Source organism: Stegostoma tigrinum, chromosome 2 (assembly GCF_030684315.1).
Source record: "Stegostoma tigrinum isolate sSteTig4 chromosome 2, sSteTig4.hap1, whole genome shotgun sequence".
In the NCBI taxonomy this organism is placed as follows: Eukaryota; Metazoa; Chordata; class Chondrichthyes; order Orectolobiformes; family Stegostomatidae; genus Stegostoma; species Stegostoma tigrinum.
The window spans coordinates 30,083,725-30,105,799 of record NC_081355.1 but is presented as its reverse complement, the minus strand read 5'-3'; positions in this window follow the sequence as shown (position 1 = coordinate 30,105,799).

Below are 22,075 nucleotides of genomic sequence, written 5' to 3'. Positions count from 1 at the left end.
TCAGTGCAGGTTTGGAGGGCCGAAAGGCCTGTTCCTTGTGCTGTATTGATTTTTGTTCTTTGATCTTTATTCTATGCACTCTAGTTTTGGACTCCCCTACCCCATGAAAAAAAACCTTAGCTATTCACCATATCCATGCTTCTCCTGATTTTATAAACCTCACTTACATCACCCCTCAGCCACTGATGCCCCAGGGAAAAGAGCACCAGCCTATTCAGCTTCTCTCTGTAGCTCAATTCTCCAAGCCAGCAACATTCCTGTAAATCTTTTCTGAACTTTTCCAAGTTTAACAACATCTTTCCTTTTGCAGGAAGATCAGAACTGAACACAGTGTTCCAAAAGTGGTCTAACCAATGTCCTTCACAGTCACAACATGTAGCCCCAACTTCTATACTCAACGCACTGACCAACGAAGGGAAGTATACCAAATGCCTTCTTCACTAACCGGTCTACACATGACTCTACCTTGAAGGAACTATGAAGTTGCACCTCAAATCACTTTGTCACCAACACTCCTCAGGACTTCACCATTAAGTGTATAAGTCCTGCCCTGTTTTGCCTTTACAAAATGCAGCTCTGTTGGACTTTACAGTCCATCGGAGCAGCCACCATTTCAATGGAGGTAGCCAAGTGCTTTCATGACAGTGTCACTACAGTAGACAGAAGATGGGACCTCCTCTATCTTGTCTTGGTGCTCTGGCATCCCAACCTGTTGTTCTTCTACCGTTGCCTGTAAGTTGAGCGCATCGTTCATTTCCAAGCTCTGAAGCACGTCACTGGCGTAAAGCTTAGCAAGTGACTGGTCTCCAGCAGGTCTCAGGGTGTCAGAGAGCTCAGGCTGTTCTTCCTCTGCTGGCTCTGGTGACATTCAGTTGTGTGCCTGATTCTGTACTGCTGCTAGGGCGCCCCTGAGGTAACAATATTTGTGCTGATGGAGGGTGCAGGTGAGAGCTATCAGATTTCATCGGTTTCGTTCTCAGTTTCATGCCTGTGTTGAGCAATGTCTCTTCCATTTTGCTGTCTGTTGACTGCTTGTAGAAGAGATGGGAGTGAATGAGTTATTGAAGAAGAACAAAACACTAAGTAGAAGGCTTTTGAGAGAAGCTGCAGTTCTGAGACAAACAGATAACAATGTTCCTCACTGGCTTCTTCCATTCTGCTGTCGCCATTGACGCAGAATTATTTTTGGTCCTCACTTGTCAGATGCACTACATCTTCCTTGAAGGTGAGGCTGCAGGAGTCAGGAAGACTTGTGCCAGCCTAGAACCTCTCTGATTTATTATGCATCGGCCTATCCTGCAATGGGAGGAAGAAAAGGGCTGAGAGTAACAAAAATGGCCACACACGCATTTGATTCACATGCATAGCCCTGTCCGCCCTACCCAGTAAGTGAATGTGAAATACAGTACCTAGGAAGTGTTGTGGGATTGTCAGCATGAGGTAGCTGTGAGCCTTTCAGTGCATATCAGTCATACGATGGTGATGTGGGCATCCCTATGTTCCAGTGGCAGAGTTAGACTGAGTGATGGCCCTGTGAGTGAGAGGCTGCTGTGGGAAGATAGCAGTTCTTGTCTTTACGGAGTGAAGGAGATTATTCATCTATTTCCTGCACTGGGCCCTGTTTTGTTCATGTCAACTGGAGGCACTGACCTGGTGTTCAACTCAAGTCCAACCATCCAGAACCAATAGGAGGGCTTCTTTTGCCCTCAGAGGGGAGGAGGAGCTCCTTCCTGGCTTCCTACAGACCCTCCCATGTAGCATCATTAAAACATAGAGTTGTCTTAAGATGCATGGCAGACAACTCCGGATGGGAGTGACAACTACTGCCTGTTGTGGACCTCCTGGATTATAGCTAATGAAGTGTTGCCCAGCTGGCCTTTAAGCATGGCACCAGAACTTTCTACCCTAGGAGGTGCCAGTGGGGACAAGACACTCTGCCCACCATTCAGCAATGATTCAGTCAGGCACCAGAGACCTCGCTTTCATATTAAATGAGCTGAAGGTTGGATATTTACTTCAGAAAATGCACCATGGGCCACGATAACCTGAAGATGTTAAAGAACACTTCTTTTTATTCTAAACTCCGGGGAATATGTTCAGCCTGTTATTATAGGATAATTCTCTCATCCCAGTAATCAATCTAGTGAACCTTCCCTGTACTGCCTCCAATGAAAGTACATCCTTCCTTAAATAAAGAGACCAAACTTGCAGATAGTATTCCAGATGTGGTCTCGCCAGAGTCCAGTACGATTGTCCTAACATCATGCCAAAGCTAAAAAGGGACATTAAACATTTGTCAGCACTTTTTAAAGTCCCTTTACACGTATATAGTTTCATTTCTTTAAATTACTGTTTTTGAGTGCATCTACCCAAATCCCTGCAGTAGCAAGCTCCCAGCATCATCAGAAAGGGAGTAAGGAGAGTGGGCTGCTTCTAGTGTTCGCCTGCTCTGTGTAAGATATGTTAATTCAACAATATCATATGATACCAGCACACCACTAGCTTGGCTCGATTCTAACACATGTTCTATCCATTGCTCAGAACCGGATCCTAGTTTGAACCTGTGAATCTCTAAGGGTGTTGTTCTATGTGATAATTTAATATTAGATTTGTGGAGGTCAACTTGTTTTGATGGTGCCTGGGCCTCAGTGATAGTTGCTTAAAGATGGGTAGGGAATGCCTTAAGTATACATTCTGCACAAATTTGAAGTAGTAATGTGATTTCTTCCTGAAAATCTAAGTGTAAGAGAAACTCACTCTCTCTCACAAACACCACAGTGCATCACTGTTAAAAAGCAGCAGGAAATTTCATTTTCTTAAAATGAAAGAAGCTGGTTAATGCTTCCTTATAGTTGGCATGCTTGTTGGTTAGAATAGAGTCCTTAATGATAGTAAGTAACTTGTTTTTCACTTTCCTAATTATAAATTTTGAGATTTATTATTTAATGAAATGTGTATATAGCTATTTGCTTTGTTTTATATTCTATTGTTATGTTTACATGTTCATGCAGAATCCTGCTGGTGAGGAATTTGACCATGTTCATTGGTGATTAGGAAAAAGAGGAAGGTTGGTTCCTCGAGGTCACCAATTTTTCTGGGAATATGAGGAAGTCAGGTTTCACAATGTTTCTCTGTTTAGTTCTAAGTTGTCATAATACATTGTAGCTTTGGAAATATGATGAATCTGTAGCTAGTTTAGTAACCTGTGATTGGCCGAATATCAGGGATGAGAGCTCCACTCCCACTGTAGCTGGTTGAGAATTTGAATTCAGTTACGTATGTGACTCCAAACCTGTGACACTAGGGTTTGACTCTTAACTGTTCTCTGAGGTGGAGTATTGAATTGTGAGAGAGCTTCATAGGGATAGCGCAATACCATCATCTCAGGGCAATGAGGAACAGGTGATAAATAATCCTTGGAATGATTTGAAAAGAAAATATAATGGTGTAGAATTGGGGAATGTGTTTACAATCCCTATCAAAAATTGGGAGAAACAATGTCCCAACCTTATGAATGCATGATAACGGGAGATTGTATCCATTTTCTCTGGTAGTTCAATAATTCACCTCGGTGGTTTCTCAGCTGTTTAAGTTGTAAGAAATCCACATATTTGTTGGTAAAGTAGTGTACAGGATGTTGTACAGTTTTCTAATAACCGCAAAATGGATATAACACAACTGGTGTTTTGTGTGTTCTTTGGTTATTTAATAGGAATGCTAAAAGTTACCAAACCCAGACAGACTGGGGTGCCATTCACACTTATCTTACTGACCTTTGTTTATGTTGGGAACAATATGACTGTGAATTGCAAAATGAAGATCCAATTTGCAATTTGGCTTAAAGCTATATCATACTTTGCCAATGGAGAGTCAACACATTATGAAGAGAAATAATCTCACGATCACATTTTGTCCACTATTTGAAAAGCTTGCATGAGAAACCAATCCTGTTTGAAGGTGATGAAGTGTCAGTAGTGATTGACTCATGCAAAAAAAAACCTATGCCAAGTTTTCTGAATCTTGTGCAGCTGAGTTATAGAGAAATCTATCCTCTAACACTGCAACTATTTTGCCTTGCACCTCTAGAGGTTTCCTTTCACTTCATGCAATGTATTCAGATTGGGGTGGCGTCAGCAAATTGTATCTGTGGTGTATTGTTCTTGAGCTATGGTCCACACATTATAGTTCAAATTAAACAATGTTTTGTTTTACAACTTGAGTACAAAGGCCAGTCACTTAAAAGGCTAAAACAGCTTTTATTTAATATTGTTAATTATACCTGTATATTTAATTTTATTGTCATTATGTTAATTAATTGTTATGTTAGATTTGACTCATTTCGGTGATCTAAGTGTTTTTCAGCTTGTAAGTATCTAATTCCAGGCTTTGTAAGCATTCCATTATTCAGAGTAGTCTGATTCATTTCCCTTTTCTTACATTAAGAGGGAACAAGGGAAGCTAATCCCCTACTGCTATTATGCCCTGTGTGGCATAAAAGATTTAAATGGGAGCCATCAGACAAGGTTAATTTTCTGCAGTAATGCAACCGACAAATAATGGAGGCATATTTTTTGTTTAATGAGCCAGGCATTTGGAAGATCCTTGTCAGGGTGGGAGACTGAATTCTCTCTTGCGTTGACATGCTTTCTCCTGAATCAGAAGTTTCAGCTTCCTATCCCACTCAGTATATCTGAACACAATATCTAGGCCTAAGTACAGTACAGAAGGAGAGATACTCTGTTGGAGGTGCTGACATCTGGGTGAGATGCTAAACCTGTGTCCAACTGCCCGCTCAGGTGAATGTAAATGATTTTTGAAGAAGACCAGATGGGTTCTTCACAGCACCTTGAACAAAACGTATCCCATAGTCAATATCACTAAAAAGACAGATTAGTTTCTCAATTATTGGTTGACACAATTACCTACAGTACAAAAGTATTTTGTTTGGTAATGTTGTGTATTTATGCTACATTAATGTAAGATCATTTAACTAATCTTTGTGAAACATTTTTTAGTTACAACATTTTTCTTGCAAAGTGTTGCATGAACAAATTACTTAATACTCCTTGCCCTTTTTAATCAGTTCATCTGAAGAATTTACAAGCAATATTATAATGCTTTCTAGCATGTATTTAAAATAAGCAAATTATATTGGCAATAATTTAGGCCTGCTCTGAGCTTGGCTATAAATTAAATTCTAGTTTTGCTGGATTCATATATTTAATTTAATTTGATTTTGCAGAAACGTCTCCTCATTTTTTTTTGTAGTGCATGGCTGATTCATTTAACTGCATGGTGCTTTTAAAATTCTTTGCACAGTCACCCACGTGCACTATCTTAAAGTACTTTGGCTGGCACACAGCCCGCAAGGCAACTTCTGGGTTGCTGTGAAATCATGCAGTTTAAAGGGAACATTGTTCTGCAGATCTGCTAATTCTGCTTCTGAATGATGGTGGACAATTAATGGGAGGAGGCTCCTAAAGGCAAAACTTAGAACATTCGTTCCCCAAACTATCATGTCTTCACTGTGCACCATCTACTAAATGTGCAGCTGCAGTTTGCCATCGCTCCTTTGATTATACTTGACATACTCTGGAACTCTATCACCTAGAAGGGAAAGGGTAGTAGTCATGTTAGTAGTGCCACCATTTGCAAGTTCCTGTCCAAGTCTCACAGCATCTTGACTCACAGACAATCACCATCCATTCACTGTAATTGTGACAAAATACTGGAACACCCTTCCTCAAAGTACTGTGGCAGCACCCCACTAGATAGAATGCAATGACCAAATCCACCCACTCAAGGGCAATTTCTTTATTCATTCATGGGATGAGGGCTACACTGGCTAGGCAGCACTTATCGTCTGTCCTTAATTTTCAACTACATTGCTGTGGGTCTGGAGTCACATGTAGGCCAGACTAGGTAAGGATGGCAGTTAGTTTCCTTCCCTGAAGGACATGAGTGAGCCAGATGGATTTTTCCCCAACAATCGGCAATAGATTCACAATCATCATTAGACCCTAAATTCCAGATATTTATTGAGTTCAAATTCCATCATCTGCTGTGGCAGGATTTGAACACAGGTCCCCCGGAACATTATCTGGGTCTGTACATTAACAGTCCAGCAATAATATCACTAGGACGTCACCTCCCCTCAGGGGTAGGTGGTAAGATGTGAACTTACCAATAAAGGCCACGTTTCATAAATAAAAATTGGTTAATATTTGGTCATATTGACTATTATTCTCTAAGTATTAAAGAGTTCTTCTTGTCACAGGGAATGTATATTGGGTGATTAGGAAACATAAAATAGTTCAGTTGCATCATGCCAATTTTATTGTTTTAGAGTTATTGCATTATTAGCAAGCAATCTGTTTTATGTTGTTATTAGTAGAACTGTTAAAGAAAACCCAGCTCTCCATAACTATTTATCTGTGTTTTGCATCACATTCTATGCATGGCTAGTCTCCACAGAAAATCAAGCCAATTAGTTTAACCCTTTGGCCTCACAACCAAACTGGTCTAAACATCTGTTGTTTTCGCAGGAGAAAGGGAAAGTGAGATAGTTGAGGCTAAGGGTTCACATGCTGACAGACGTTCAAATCCCTTGTTTGCACTGAGTTTCCAAAGTGATCGAAACTGAATTGCATCTCCTGTAAGTTTATACTGCCTCTGCCTGCACTGAACTAAATCTGGGTCAGAGACCTGCAGCACGGCCAGGATTCAACTCTAGTAAATTCTGACTTGGTGTGTGTTGAAGAGAAGGCAGATATGGCAAATTTAAAATAAATAAACCTGGGTTTAATTGATTACATCGAGTCTCCGAGAAAGATGTAACATTTTGACACAAAAGCAGTGATACTTGGAAAGAGTTCTGTGTCTGGAATAAGTTTCTGACACTTAATACCGTGTGGCTGGAGGATTGCCTGGATTGCAAATGGTTTAAGTTCTGTATTTCCCTGGCAACGATCCCAAAGTGAGGCTTTTACACCGTTTAGTCAAGGGACTTGTCAATCCCTGCCAAAGTTGCTGTGGAACATAAGGTGAATTCCTGTGGAAATTCAGGGTCTGTAACTTTAAAATTGTGTATTCTTGTTTTAATTAGGCAGTCAGTTTTACATAGAGCTTTATCCCAAAACCAATTTTGAGTTGTTAAAGTTACTAATAGAAGCAGGCACCATGTAGAAGGTAGAATCAGAAGAAGCTCTGTAGGCACTGCTGAAGTTACATTTTCCCAGATGTGTCTCAGTGGAAATTTGCAGAGGTTGCAAACTGCTATCTTGCTGCTGACAGACATAAGAGTGAAGTTGTGTATGCCAGTTACAGAACACTCATTATAATTTACCTATTTAATAACTGCACTGTTAAAATAATTCTCTTTTAATCGGTGTGGAACAGCTACTCACCAGATAAGTGCCAAGGTGGAATTTTCACTCGTCTAATAAATCAGGAACACTCTGAACAAGAATTCTGTTTGTTTCAAAAATATACTCTGCCACTGTGTATGACTTAAAAACTATGAGCAAAGCCTCTGAAAATTTACCCCACTAGGCTGTTATGAAGTGCCATTACTGGACCACTGTGAATGAGGGCAAACATGTTACATTGAATTCCAGCAATGTCATGAGCAAAGCTTAATGGGAAACAAAATTGGAGTGTAAGTACAAAGACATATCCTCTAAAATGTAATGTCAAAAAGATTATTGTACCTTTTGAGCTATTTTCCTTCTCTCCAATCTAACTGTGTGAAGTGATTGAGCTGGTATGAGGTTGGGAAGTATTGCCTGGGAAAGTACATCATCGTCCTGAAATGTTTAGGCTCGGGTTTTGATTCTTTCCTGTGGATTGGGGCAGGGGAAGAACTTGGAAACCAAGTTCCGGTGTGAAGTGAGTGGGAGCATTTGTGATGTGAATCAGGGAGCAGAGTTGCTGCGAGCCAGTGTGGAGAATAAGAAATAAGTGCCAATGTAATCCTCTCCAGCCCATCAAGGAGAAGGAGATCTTCATACTGCTCTAATTCTGGTCCCTTGCAGATCCCTCATTTTCTTTCATTTACCGTTGGCAACTAGGCCTTCAGTTGTTAATATTCTAACTCTGGAATTTCTGCTTCTTAATCCGTGTCTGTTGCTCAAAACCTAGCTCTTTGTCTAAGCGTTTGGCTATATGTCCCATGCTATTATGTGGTATGGTAAAAGTTTTGTTTGAAAATACTCCTGTGAAACCTCCTGGAAAGTTTTAAATGTTAGAGGTTCTTACATTGATGCAAGGTTTTCTTAGATCAGACAACAGTGAAAATCAATATCCCTCTACCCAAGAAAACACATTCAATGTACCTTAATTGCTACCGCCCAATAGCTCTGACCTCAATAATCATGAAGTACTTCAAGAGGCTGGTCATGGCCCACATCAACTCCCGTCTTCCAGCCTGACTCGATCCCCTACAGTTTGCCTACAGACATAACAGGTCCACAGAGGATGCCATATCTTTAGCACTGCACTCATCCCTGGAACATCTGAACAACAAAGACACCTATGTCAGACTCCTGCTCATTGACTACAGCTCTGCCCTCAACACGATTATTCCCTCCAGAATGATCTCAAAACTTGGTGACCTTGGTCTCAGCTCCACCCTCTACAACTGGATCCTCAGCTTTCTGCCCCACAGGCTGCAATCAGTGAGTATCGGTAACTGCACCTCCTCCACTCCAACACTGGAGCCCCCCACATGGATTGGACCTCAGCCCCCTACTGTACTCCCTGTACACCTACCACTCTGATGTCAAATTCTGAATGAACGCCATTTATAAGTTCGCTGACAACACCACCATAGAGGGACGGATATCTAACAACAACAACAAGTCAAACTACAGAAGGGAGATAGTGGGGTTGGTGATGCAATGAAAACAATCTGTCTCAACTTTGCCAAAAGTAAAGAAATGGTAATTGTCTTCAGAAAGAAAGGGGGAGAACATGCCCCCATCTACATCAACGGAACTGAGGGTGACAGCTTGAAGAGCATGAAGTTTCTCAGAGTGACAATAACCGATGACATGTTCTGGACTTCCCGTGTAAATGCAACAGTCATGATGGCACAACAATGCCTCTCCTCACTCAGGCGGCTCAGGAAATTTAACCTGTTCATGAGGTCCTTCACCAACTTCTACAGATATACCATAAAAACCATACTGTCCGGGTGCATATCAGTCTGGTAAGGCAACTGCTCTGCCCAGGACCATAAAAAGCCACAGAAGGTGGTGTGCTCAGCCCATACCATCACGGAAGCGAACCTTCCATCCACGGACTCCACTTACATGGCTCGCTGTCGCGGAAAGGCTCCCTTTACATCTGGTAATGACCTCCCACAACCTCTTCCGTCAGGCAGAAGGTATAGAAGCCTCAACACACACACCAGCAGGTTCAGAGATAATGGAACTGCAGATGCTGGAGAATCCAAGATAATAAAGTGTGAAGCTGGAGGAACACAGCAGGCCCAGCAGCATCTCAGGAGCTGCTGCTTGGCCTGCTGTGTTCATCCATCTTCACACTTTATTAACCAGCAGGTTCAGAATGGTTTCTTTCTGGCCAGTATCAGACTGTTGAATGAACTCTCTCGCCTCAAATAATGTAATCTACAATGTAATCTGTATGCCTCTATGTATTTTTGATCTGTACATCCTTTGCTTGCTGTGATCTGCCTGTACTGCTTGTAAATGAAGCATTTCATTATATTTCAGTACACATAACAATAAAATCAATCAAGCAATCAATTGGTGGAGGTATAGCTCAGTGGTAGAGCACTAGACTGCAGATCAAGATGTTCCCCAGTTCAAATCTGTGCACCCCCTTTATACAGGTACCTGGACTTAACTTGAGCTGTGTTTAACTCCCTTAAGGGCAGCATGGTGGCTCAGTGATTAGCACTGCTGCCTCACAGGGCCAGGAACCCAGGTTCAATTCCACCTGACTGTCTGTGTGGAGTTTATACATACTTCCTGTGTATATGGGGGCTTCCTCCAGGTGCTCCAGTTTCCTCCCACAGTCCAAAGATGTGCAAGTATAGGTGGATGGGACTGGATGGGATGCTGTGGACACTGTAGGGATTCTATCATTCAATCAACGTGAACTGTCGAGAATGGTAGGTTTGTGAAGTGGTTGGAAGTGGGTCCGAATAGAAGGAAAATGTCTCCACATCATCACTCATGCATTTGGAGCATCAGTGCACATGTGACATTTTTTAGTGAGAAATAAAGACAAACCCTTGTACCTTTAGTGAAACACAACTGCAGTGCAAGCAATGGGATATTAGGTATTCCTGCCTCTTAAAGTATAATGGGCCTGTATTCTGACTGTAACTGCACATCATTAGCTACATTAGGGGTTGTGATTTTATTCCTGAACTTTTCTGGTGAGTTATTGCTATGCTGTCAATCATTATTTCAATACTTCCATGGTTCAGCAGAAGTGTGTTTGTTTGTAGTGTGAAGCTGAAAGTAACCTACATGTATACCGAACATACTCAAAGGTAACAAACTGACAGGATGGTGCACAGTTACAAAATGCCATGCTTGCACTGCGTTTGGGAAGATATTACTTGTTGGATTATTGACTGTGCATCTATTGTTTCAGTCTACAGTTGAACAAGTCACAAAATGTTAACAGTACTTAAAACTCTGGTCTCAAATTCCCACAACATTTAAGTTTATAATGAATAGTGAGGCATGCTATAAATTATTGTGCAGTCAGGAGATCTATAATAAAGTGTTACCCAAGCATTTATGGCACATGAAATTTAGATGCTTGAAACTAAGTCTGGAGGGAGAAGATCAAAGCTGGAAGCTGACTGATCTGGTAAACGACAGCTTTCCCACACTCAGCATCCTGCCTTTTATACAAGAGCCAGGCGGACACTGTGGGTGTTTTAACTTTCCCTCATTTCTTTCAGGAATACGTTCTAATTAAATCAGAGAGCTGCCTGCATAGGCCAGGCATGTGAGTGCTTAAAAATCCACGGCTCTGTGCTCGCTGAGAGTGAGTGTTAAATTACCAATTCTCTGTTGTTGAAACAACTGAGCAATTCCAGGAGGGCCTTGGATATTGGTTATCTAAGGGTTGAGGGCAGTTAAATGCTTAAAGTTGAATTATAAAGTAAGTATATAACTTAAGTTACCTAAACTATTGCCTTATTGTTTTCTTCAAATTTATTTGAAAGTAGATCTTAAATTCATCGGCTTAACATATCTGAAGACGTAGATAAATGTACCACAGTGCAAATTAACATGAAAAATTTCCTGAGTGTTTTGCAGAGAACGGGTAACCATCACTCTTGGGTGTTACCTGAGTCAGTCGAAGCATTTTTTCCTCTGAGCCAGATGATTGTTGGTTCAGTTGCCATGTCTGAGACTTGAACACTGTCAGCGGAGTTACCTTTTGAATGAGATCTTAAACCAAGACCCCATTTGCTCTCAAATGAATCTAAAAATTCCTCTGGCACCATACAGAGAGGAGAGGAGATCTCATAGATTCCCTACAGTATGGAAACAGGCCTTTTGGCCCAACAAGTCCACCTGACCCACATGGAATCCCACCTAGACTATTCCCCTACAACCCACTTAATCTACACATCCCTGAAACACTACGGGCAATTTAACATGGTCAATCTACCTAGCCTGCGCATCTTTGGACTGTGGGAGGAAACCCACACAGACACGGGGGAATGTGCAAACTCCGCACAGACAGTCACCCAAGGGTGGATTTGAACCTAGGTCCCTGGTGCCGTGAGGCAGTAGTGCTAATCACTAAGCTACAGCATCCTGGCCATACGTTTATCTAGTGGCCAACACTACCAAATCAAACAGTTTAATTATTATCATATTGTTGCATGTGGACCTTTGTTGGGAGCAAATTATCTATTACGTTTCCTACATTTCAGTAATTACGACATTTTGAAAATGTACAGAAGCTGTAAAGTTAAAATATCCTAAAATTGTGAAAGGCATAATGGAAATACTAGTCTACCTTTGCCTTTTTTCAATGGATTTGATCTATTAGGCTCTATACATTCAGTACTCCACTAGAATATCATCAACCGAAAACATTACTGGACTTGTTTCCAGAAATAATCACTTGGAAATGTAAGAAAGGATGGATATATCTGGATCTTTTGAAACTCATCAGATCCCCAGAATTGGGGGATCAATATACCACGGATGGAAAAAAATACCTAGTGTTCATTTGGTTTGCATGTTCACACTTATGTGAGTCAATTTTGTGCTCTGTTAGAAGGGGAAGCATGTTTTCCAGGCAGGATGCGATTCAATATTAATGGAGACAGTATTGATTTGTCTAGTTTCTCAGATGAGGCAGCTATATCAGTGGGAAATATCTCCCAAGTGATTTGCAGGAATCATGTGATGGATGTAGTAGTGCTAATGTGATTTGTGTGGTGTGCAGTTGAGATCATCAACTCAACTATGAAAAACCTTTTCTTTCAATCTCCTGCACCTCACTGGCATTTTGCTTGTTAGCTCATTTAATGAAACTCTATGGAATGTTCTCAGCAGGCTTCAGTTTGTGTCCAGCCTTTTTCAGGAAAAGGATCTTAAGAATTTCTAAAGAGATCTTCAGCACTGTGCCAAATATCTTGGTCAGCTCATAATTGCAATGTACTGGCTGTTGGGATAATGATGATAAGGCCTGGGTACCTTAGAAAGGGTGTAGCTACCAATGCTTCTTCCTGTGCTAATCGAGGCGGTTTCTATTACTTTGCGATGAAGGATGAACCATAAATAGGTTTCAACAGAAGAGGCACTTGTATTAAATAACAAGGCAAACTTTAATACCTCTTAGTAACCATGTACATGTTACATTGTACTGAAAGTAACAGGAGGAGTGGAAGACATGGCCATTTCCAACTGTAACTGACTACTGCCTACTGCCTAAGAACTGGAAGATAGTTGCACGTTCTAATCAGTCTCCGTGTTTTATATCAGATCGGATGGACTTTCAACTTAGCTCAGATTGACCCATTCATGTCCATTGCCTTACAACAGTAGTCACAGTTCTGTTTCGTCTGAATTGTTGGACAGTGGCAAACCTGTTCCTCTTTGGCATCTTCTATTCCCTGGTTCTAGTCAAACCTGAAGAGGTAACACCCGAAGGACACTGACCGATGTGTGTCTGTGTATTTCTTAAGCAGTAAGCAACTAGTCAAAGCACGGAAGCAGTGGAAACATTGCGGCAAAGGAGGACATGATCTTCAGTGGAGGAAGATATCCTGAAGAGATGTAGGATTGAATGAGTTTTGTCTGATTATTTTGTGCTACAGTCAGCGTCAACTCAGATAGCTACTCTATGGTCAGGCTCAAGACACATTTGCAAATGCAATAAGGTTTTAAGGCTATTTGCTGCCAACCATTGGCCTGTAGATCATTTAGAGTTTGAAGTGTACAAAATTTACAGATTTATAGTGATAAGGAGAGTTAGAAGAGGCACTTTCAGGATAAGGTTCCAAACTTGGCTCATTCTTGTAACTAATTTAGCAAAACTTTGTCATGTCAGATTTTGAGAGTTTTTCAAGTCCACAGAACTTCTCAAATGCTTTACAGTGTATGTAGCAGAAAAAGAAATTGCTGGAGAAACTCAGTCGGTCTGGCAGCATCTGTGGAGAGTGAAACAGAGTTAACTTTTCGAATCCTAGAACCTTCTTGACAGTAAGTCTGTGTTCTCCCCACTGATGCTGCCAGACCTGATGAGTTTCCCTACCAATTTCTATTTCTGTTTCTGTTTGCTTCAGATTTTCAACATCCATGGTTCTTTATTTTAATTTACAATGAATAAAGGCCTTTTGATAATAACAACAGTAGTCCTGTGGTTAATAAACCTGTTAGTAATGCCTAGCAAGGTGCAATAAAGCACAATGTAATAAAAACAGAAAGTAGTCAGAATTTTACATCTCCCACATTTCTCTGCATCCTCCCAACCCCTCCTCTTGCAGGTCTTGGAACGAGTCAGAACTCCCCCAGTTGGAAGCAGTGTCACGGAATATTTTACATGTACCTAGGCGCTTTAGTGTCTGATCTAGAGACAACACTCCTGACAATGCAGCACTTTCCTAGTACTGTACTGGACTGTCACCTGAGAATTTGGCCCAGAACTTTCACTTTCTAGATAGCGAGAGAGCTGTCTGATATGTTACAGGACCTCTCTGAACGCTCAACATGTTAAATATGTGGTAATCACCTGGGATCTCGAAACACATAATGGGCAATGACCCTGAATCTTGAGTCTTCAAAAAATGTCTCCAATTCTGAGTTAGAGGGTACAATTTGTGTTTGAGGGCTTGTCTTGAGGTTTTCAAGGGCTACCTCTTGAGCTTTTGGGCCTACCATTTTCAGCTTTTCAGAACTCCTTTCTCATTCTCACTGATTCATTTGTTGTGCAATGCAGATACATTCTATTTTGTTCAAAAAGCACACAATTTATAGAGAGCCATTTGGCATTTTATAATTTCCTACTTTAGAAATAAAACCAGTCTGTCTCTAAAGCAAAGCACAAACAGTTTCTAAACAAGGGCTTGCATCAAACATGCTTTGTCTGACCTAAAATGTCACCTCTTCTTTACAGTGAAATTACCTTTAGTTCTCACAAGAAGAAATTTGGGTATTTACATACACATATTAATAAATTAAACCTGCTTAACTGATTGAAGATTTAACAGTATGTTAGGTTTGTTTAGTACATCCTCATTTGTGATATGACCCTTTGATCTCTTACTTATAAAGTCTATGGCTGACACTGCCTCTCTCATTAACACCTAAAGAAGGAGTGAGACTCTGAAAGTTTATGTTGTCAAATAAGCCCAATGGACTATAACCTGGCATCATGTGATTTCTGATATTATCAAAGTGCCTTTGGATTTTTAAACCTCAGTATGCAGTAGTCACTGCTGTAAAGAGGGATTATGGTTTGGGCTACAGTGTGGATTCTGTATTGGTACCTCCCTGATCAGGGGACCCCCACCACCTTTAAGTTCCCCTCAAAGTCATTTGCATCCTGACTTGGAAAAATATCACAGTTCCTTCATTATGGCTGTGTCAAAATCTTGGAATTTTCACCCTAGCGGTTTTATGGCTGAACCTACAGCAGGTGAACTTCAGCAGTTCAAGAAGGCAGCTCACCACCACTCTCTGAAGGCCAACTAGGGACAGGCAATAAATGTTGGCCAGCCAGCCATGCCCATGCCTCCCCAGTGATTAAAGGAAAAGGTATGTCCTACATTTCTCAAGCAGGCCTGAATTGGGAGTTCAAGCCAGAAATGCAGAGATTTGGGCAGGGCAGGTAAAAAAAAGGGAAAGACTGGCAATCTGACTGTGATTATTGCACCCCACCCCCCTCACCCCTTCCATCTCTCAGAGGATTTAGTCCTGTCAGGTACAGTTTGAATCCTGACATTGTGACTTAGAGGGCGGGAGAGTTTTCACTGAACCATGGTGGGTATTAAGACTTAGGCAAGTTAATGAGCACATTAGAATCAGCTTAAAAACCTGCTCATTATTGGTACATTTTGGAGCACGTCTTTCCCCAGTATAATCATATCTAGACTGAAGCACCACTAATTGTTGAAGTATTACATCTAGAGAGTGGTTTTGGGGAGATAAGGAGAGGTTAAATCATCACTTGTCACCGTGCTATCCATTTTGCTTTGAATCTGTGCTCAAAATGCTGGCAACTTTCTGACATTGTCACTGAGATTATTAGTCATCTGAGGATAAAATAAAAACAGAGAGTGCTGGAGAAACTCAGCAGGTCTGGCAACAATTTGTGGAGAGATGGATAGTGTTAATATTTTTAGTCCAGTATGACTCTTCTTTGGAACTCCAGTTTTTGTTTCAGATTTCTGGAATCGCCTTTTGCTCTTATGTTATATGTCTGCCAGCTGCTGTGAGGTATTGCAGAGCGGCTTCGAGAGGCGATAGATCACATACAAACTAGGTCCAGTATTGTTTCTTTCTCCTTCCTCTCATGGCTGTAACTCATTTGTTCTGAGCTCCTTTGTACGGTTGATGGGACTGATCTACAGCTATGCTCACTTAAGATTCTCCTGTCCCTCAGGACAAAAAGTCAGACAAACATATTCCCATCCATTCTCCTACTAATTTCCCCTGCTTGTAAGAGGCACAGTTCATTTGCCTAGAGCAGGCAGAGATTGAACACTATGAGCAACTCTTTCCAGAGATGAACAGTAACACTGACATTTCCATGGGAAGTAGGGTTGCAAAATCCGACTGGACATAACACAAGATGTTCACTCTTTGGCCTCTCTCCAACTATCCCATTCTAAGAAACTAAATGTTTCAAGAAGAATAAGTAAAAGTGGTGAAATTAATGCTTGTGGTGTTGGCCTCAAATCGAGCAGTTGCCCATTTAAGGCAGAGATGAGGTGGAATTCTTTTTCTGTCAGAGGCAGTGAATCTATGGAATTCTTTACCACAGAGTACTGTATGTGTCATTAAGTACATTCAAGGCTGTAATAAGACAGAGTTTTAATCAGTAATGAAATCAAGGGTTACGGTGGGGGGGAAGCAAGAAAGTACAGCAGAGGGTTATCAGATCAGTCATGATTTCATGGAAAGGCAGGAGGCTCAATGGGCTGAATGGCCTACTTCTATTCCTATGTTTTATGATGTTCCATCTCTGATGCAGGAGAACTCCCATTGAGCCAGGGCTGACATTAAAAAAAACTTAGGCAAGTTAATGAGCACATTAAATTCACCTTAAAAACCAGCCAATTATTGGAAAGTTTCTTAGCATGTCTCTGCAATATAATCAAATACTGTTTGACTTCCTCTCCCAGTTCACTGGTGGTGGGGTCAGATGAAATATTGTCGAATATTCTTCAGCCTTATTTTTAATCCCATTCCAGGTGTGCCTTTTTCACAAGGAGTTAGTCAGTTACTGGACAAAGAAGGAACTACATATCGCAGCTCCAGCAGCACCACCACACCGCCCACCCACCAGAAAGCTTATCTCATGGAACTCAGCATGTTTCTGGGCCTCTCACCACAACATTGCCTGCTACCCTTAGCCCCATGGGGTTTCGGCCTGAAGTAGATGCCCTTGCCTGTAGATAGGATGCACTTAGCACGTATGGGCCTTCGAAACACAAATGTTCTTGGAGTCTCTTACCAAATCTCCAAGGCTAACAGACTCCACTCCGCCACCTTAAGTGCATAACCCAGGATTCCACCGAGGCATAGTGAATTGGAAAAGATAAGACCTTCTCAGGGCACATGGACAGTGTGGGGGACACATCAGTGTAAATACGCTCCCACATTGCTCAAGACATGTTCAATTTTCTTCATCGGCTGTGGGAATTAAACTCTGTCTGTCTAGCTGTAACTGCAACATTGATGATACATTGCTTGGCCATCTTTGGCACTGTATGAGGTTTTATGGTCCAAGGTGTGAAGTGAGCATTTTTTGTTTATTGTTTGAGCTGTGGGAACTTGGAAGGTGCTTACTATTTTGGCAGCGAGGGTGAATCTTTCCAGACAGCATTTCGTTGTTAGTACATCACAACCATTTAGTGGGATTGATTCCTGATGTTGCATGATGTGGTCAAGAGCGCTTGAGGCCAGGATTTGTCATCTACAGAATAGGCTACAGATTGACAAAGCACGTAGTGTTTGCATGTGTCTTTCAGATGTGCTGTATGGATGTCTGTCTGATGCTGCTGCCCTTTGTGGGGTCTCACATTTCTCGACAGAAGGAAGCACTTACCCCGGCCCACCAGGTGTGGTCACAACCATTGTCACCTCCTCTGTACACTTGTTATGTACAGCACCATGGACAGAAAACATGATCACACCCCTGCAGTGAGCCAGAGGTTCAGCCTCTTACTGTTGGCAAGCACCCAAATGAACACTGAGATAACAAGGTGTAGAGCTGGATGAAAACAGCAGGCCAAGCAGCATCAGAGGAGCAGGAAAGCTGACGTTTCGGGCCTAGACCTTTCTTCAAAAATGGGACATCATCCGTGGGTGCTCCAACAGTGGCCACGTGGTCAATGGCAGCGGGCACATTGTGGGGAAGGTCCTGGGTATGGTTCAGGATTTGGGAGGTGGAGGAAGCCCATTTTGGGTGGTAGGCATCAGTAAGTTTATTGTACTAACGGTTTTTAGTGTCCAATAAAGCTGAGTAGAATTGTGAGCTCAGGCTGTGGGTCCTACGAAGAATAAAAATCATTTCCAGGTCTGGGAGAGGGAGGCTGTGAGCTGGGGTAGGCTGGATTGTAGTGCCTGGAGATGCCGGCACATCACTGCGAGGGTGTGTTTCATGAGTCGCAGGGAGAAACACTTCTGAAGGGTCTCAATGTTCTGAATGTAGACATTGTCATGGCTGGGGACAAATTGGGAAGGCCTGAATGTGGACTGTAGTCCATTGGGGATGATCTGGTTCCGTAGGTAGGTACTAAGAAAGGTGATGTGGCTGCAGTACCTGGTTTGCCTCAGGATGTGGTTGAGCAGTTTCAAGGCCAAAGAGATTACGAGCGAGTTGCAGTGGGAGAGAGATCCACTGAGGTTTTTCCAGACGGAGGAGGGTAACTTCTTCAGGATAGGCATCCTTAGAAGAGGCTTCGCAGAGGGGTTAAAATTGTTTCAGAGACAGTAAGAACTGTGGTTGCTGGAGAATCCGAGATAACAAGGTGTAGAGCTAGATGAACACCGCAGGCCAAGCAGCATCAGAGGAGCAGGAAAGCTGATGCTTCGGGCTTAGACCCTTCTTCAGAAATCCATTTCTGGATAAATAAATGGATAAGAAATAAGGGTGTGGTGAAGCTGTAACATGTCGGATGTCAACATTTGTGGGCATGAGCTGAATGATGTGACTGCCTGTGTATTGTGCCCTGAGGTCTTGGTGCCTCTTTGTCTAAGACTGATGTCTGGAACAATAAGCAGTGAGCTAGAGTTGCCAGGTAACAATTTGGGCTGCACGGTGGCTCAGTGGTGAGCACCACTGCCTCATAGCGTCAGGGACCCAGGTTTGATTGCAACTTCGGATGAATGTCTGTACGAAATTTGCATATTGTCTGCGTGGGTGTCTGGCAGCTTCTCCATTTCCTCTCACAGTCCAAAGATGTGCACGTTATGTGGATTGACCATGCTAAATTACCCATAGTGTCCAGAGTTGTGTAGGCTGCATCGATTAGCCATGGTAAATATGGGATTACGGGGATAGAGTAGGGGTGCTAGGTATGAGTGTTAGTTAGGTATTCTATTCGATGTTGTAAATTTCCACTGTCTAATTTCTGTCCTACATGAGAGAGGACTAGAAGCTGCATTTTAGTTAGGCAAGATTTGATAATAAAGAGATGGTAATCCAGGCTAATACATGTAAACATGTATCATTAGCAAGGTCATTGGGGACATTTAAGAGACTGCTGGACATGCATATGGTCACAGAAATTTGAGGGTGCATACATGAGGATCAATGGTTGGCACAACATCGTGGGCTGAAAGGCCTGTTCTGTGCTGTACTGTTCTATGTTCTATGTTCTATTAGTGAGAATTTCATTTCACCATTCAACACTTGGCTGGAAAATAGGATTTTAGCTCTCGACATTGAGGAGATCTTCCCTGGCTATTTTATGTGAGTTTTCCAACTTTCTCACTATGGTCCACATTGTTCAGGGCCTGGGAAGATTCCACCCAAAATGTTAATTACTGTTAATCACCCTCCCCAGCACTGCAAATGATTATTACAAGCATGAAGTCTTCTTCTTCAGAAGGCAATTGTTGTTGCAGATATTAAAAATGTCACCTGAAAATCTTAAAATTAAACTTGCATTTAATTTAAATTTCAATCTCTGTCTAATCTCTCTTCATCCAGTTATTCTTTCCCCCTCTTTTGGCTCTTGATTTGATATTGAACTCACCTGCATGATTTTACACTTCTTTTCAGCCTTTGCAGGACTTAATTCACAGGCCTTCAGTTTGATTGGTTAAAGAGATGGATCGTTGCTTTACCTCTTCACTCACTTATTTTCCTCACTACAGTGTTATCAGCTGTCACTTTCAACAACTTGCCAGGCGAAAATGTCAAGAACCTAAAACTGCAAGGGTAAGGCTAATTAATCACAGATGTTGTTGATATTCTGCTCCTGCAAGTTTTGGCTGACACTTCCACAAATGACATCCACATCGGACTGAGTCAGAAATGGCCTTGGTCCATGTGGCGAATGTTCATTGCTCACTGTTCAGTAGTCAAATGAAACTAGAACATTTTATTCTTTACCACATTTTGGGGGAGATTGTAGCCTTAGTGGTGACATCACTGAACTGGCAATCCAGATTCATAGGCAAATGATCTACAGCAGGAGGTGAAATCCTACCATGGCTCCTTGAATTCAAATCATAAAGTTAAGGCTGACTAATGCTGATTATGAATCTATCATTGGTTATCATAAAATGCATCTGGTTCATTCATGTCCGTTAGCAAAGGAAATCTGTTGTCTTTACTTGTATCATTAATGTGATCAATGTCTCTTAACTGTACTGTGACAGAGCCCACTAAACCATTCAGTTCAAGGGCAATTAGGGATGGGAAACAAATGCTGGTCTTGTCAGCACTGCCCACATTGCAAGAAAGAACAGAAATGTTATGTACATCTTGGGTCTGTTAGAATGTGAGACAGTTCAGCTGCATGATTCCCATTAGAAGAATGTTGGAAGGTCATGTGGTTAAACAAAGAGCTTGAAAGACTTAAGTTCTCATGAGTCTGAGTCCCAATTTATTTGACACAAAGGCGAGAAAAACCCAGCTATCAATTCTGATGAGGTCACAGATTGTTCTGCCCTGAATCTCTCAGGAATCTTTGCCAGCACTCATGAAGTTGGAATGCTAAGCATTGTAGCAGTGGACTTTTGATGTCTACATTGCATTCCCAGCAGTTGGATTCTGTTCATACACTTGGCGCATTGGGTGGTGTAAAAAGATAAAATGGCTTACTGACTCCACTATTGAAAATTGAAACTAAGCTTGTTTTGAGAACATATGGCACTAACGTTGCAGGTACAACAATGTGCCAGATCACCTTTGGAGCCTTGTAACAATGCTAACTGCAGTGACATACTTTGCAAAGCAACTTAGGTTATTTGCACATGGGACATAAGCATTCTTGGGCATAAGAAAACTGACTGTTGCTCATTTCCAGTTCACACTTGCACTGTCCTCCAATTTTACCCTTTTATCCCCAGTTTACACTGATCTCCCAAAGATGGACTTCTATCCCTAGTTTATCATGACACTATTTTTCAATGTTACTCCTTGCCAGTTTGAACTCACTAATCCATAACACACCCACTTCCAGTTCACCTTAACACCATTCCTCAAGACTAGGACTGAGGAGAACGAGCAAATTTCTTTGTTCAACAGGGTAGCATGATTGCACTCGTTGGATTCAGACCTGCACAGAACTGGAGATCCAGAGATGTAGCGGTGGATGGCAAGTGGGATGAGTTTCAATTGACAATTGGCCTAACATTCCAATTCACATGAGCTCACCAAATTAACTTAAAATTCATGCAAGGAACCAATTTATCCCGAAACTTCAAGAATCAGCAGTGTGAAAAGAATTATGTAGTCCAGTGACCACGGGTCCAAAATTTGACATTCTAAGTTGACCCACAGCCGGAGAAATGAGGCCTGTTAGAAAATTGGCCAAATTAAATCAAACAGCAGGCAGCAATTATTGGCTACAGCAAACAGTGGAAACCAAGATCAAAGAAGTCACAATAGTTCAAGGAGAATCAGGTATAACCAGCCCAAGGGCGGTCTATTAGAGAAGTGTCGATCAGACTTTCTGGCACCTTGACTGCATGTGTATGTGCACTTTAAGCCTTCAGCAAATGGCACCAATATTGCCATGATCCCATTGGGATGATTTGAATCCAGTTCATGATCCAAATGGCCAAAGGCCACAGAACATTCTGGAAGGTCTGGGGCAAGGGGGAATAAAAACACACACCTGGAAGCCAGGCTCTCAGTGAAGATTCACAGGGAAAACTCATAGCAAGGT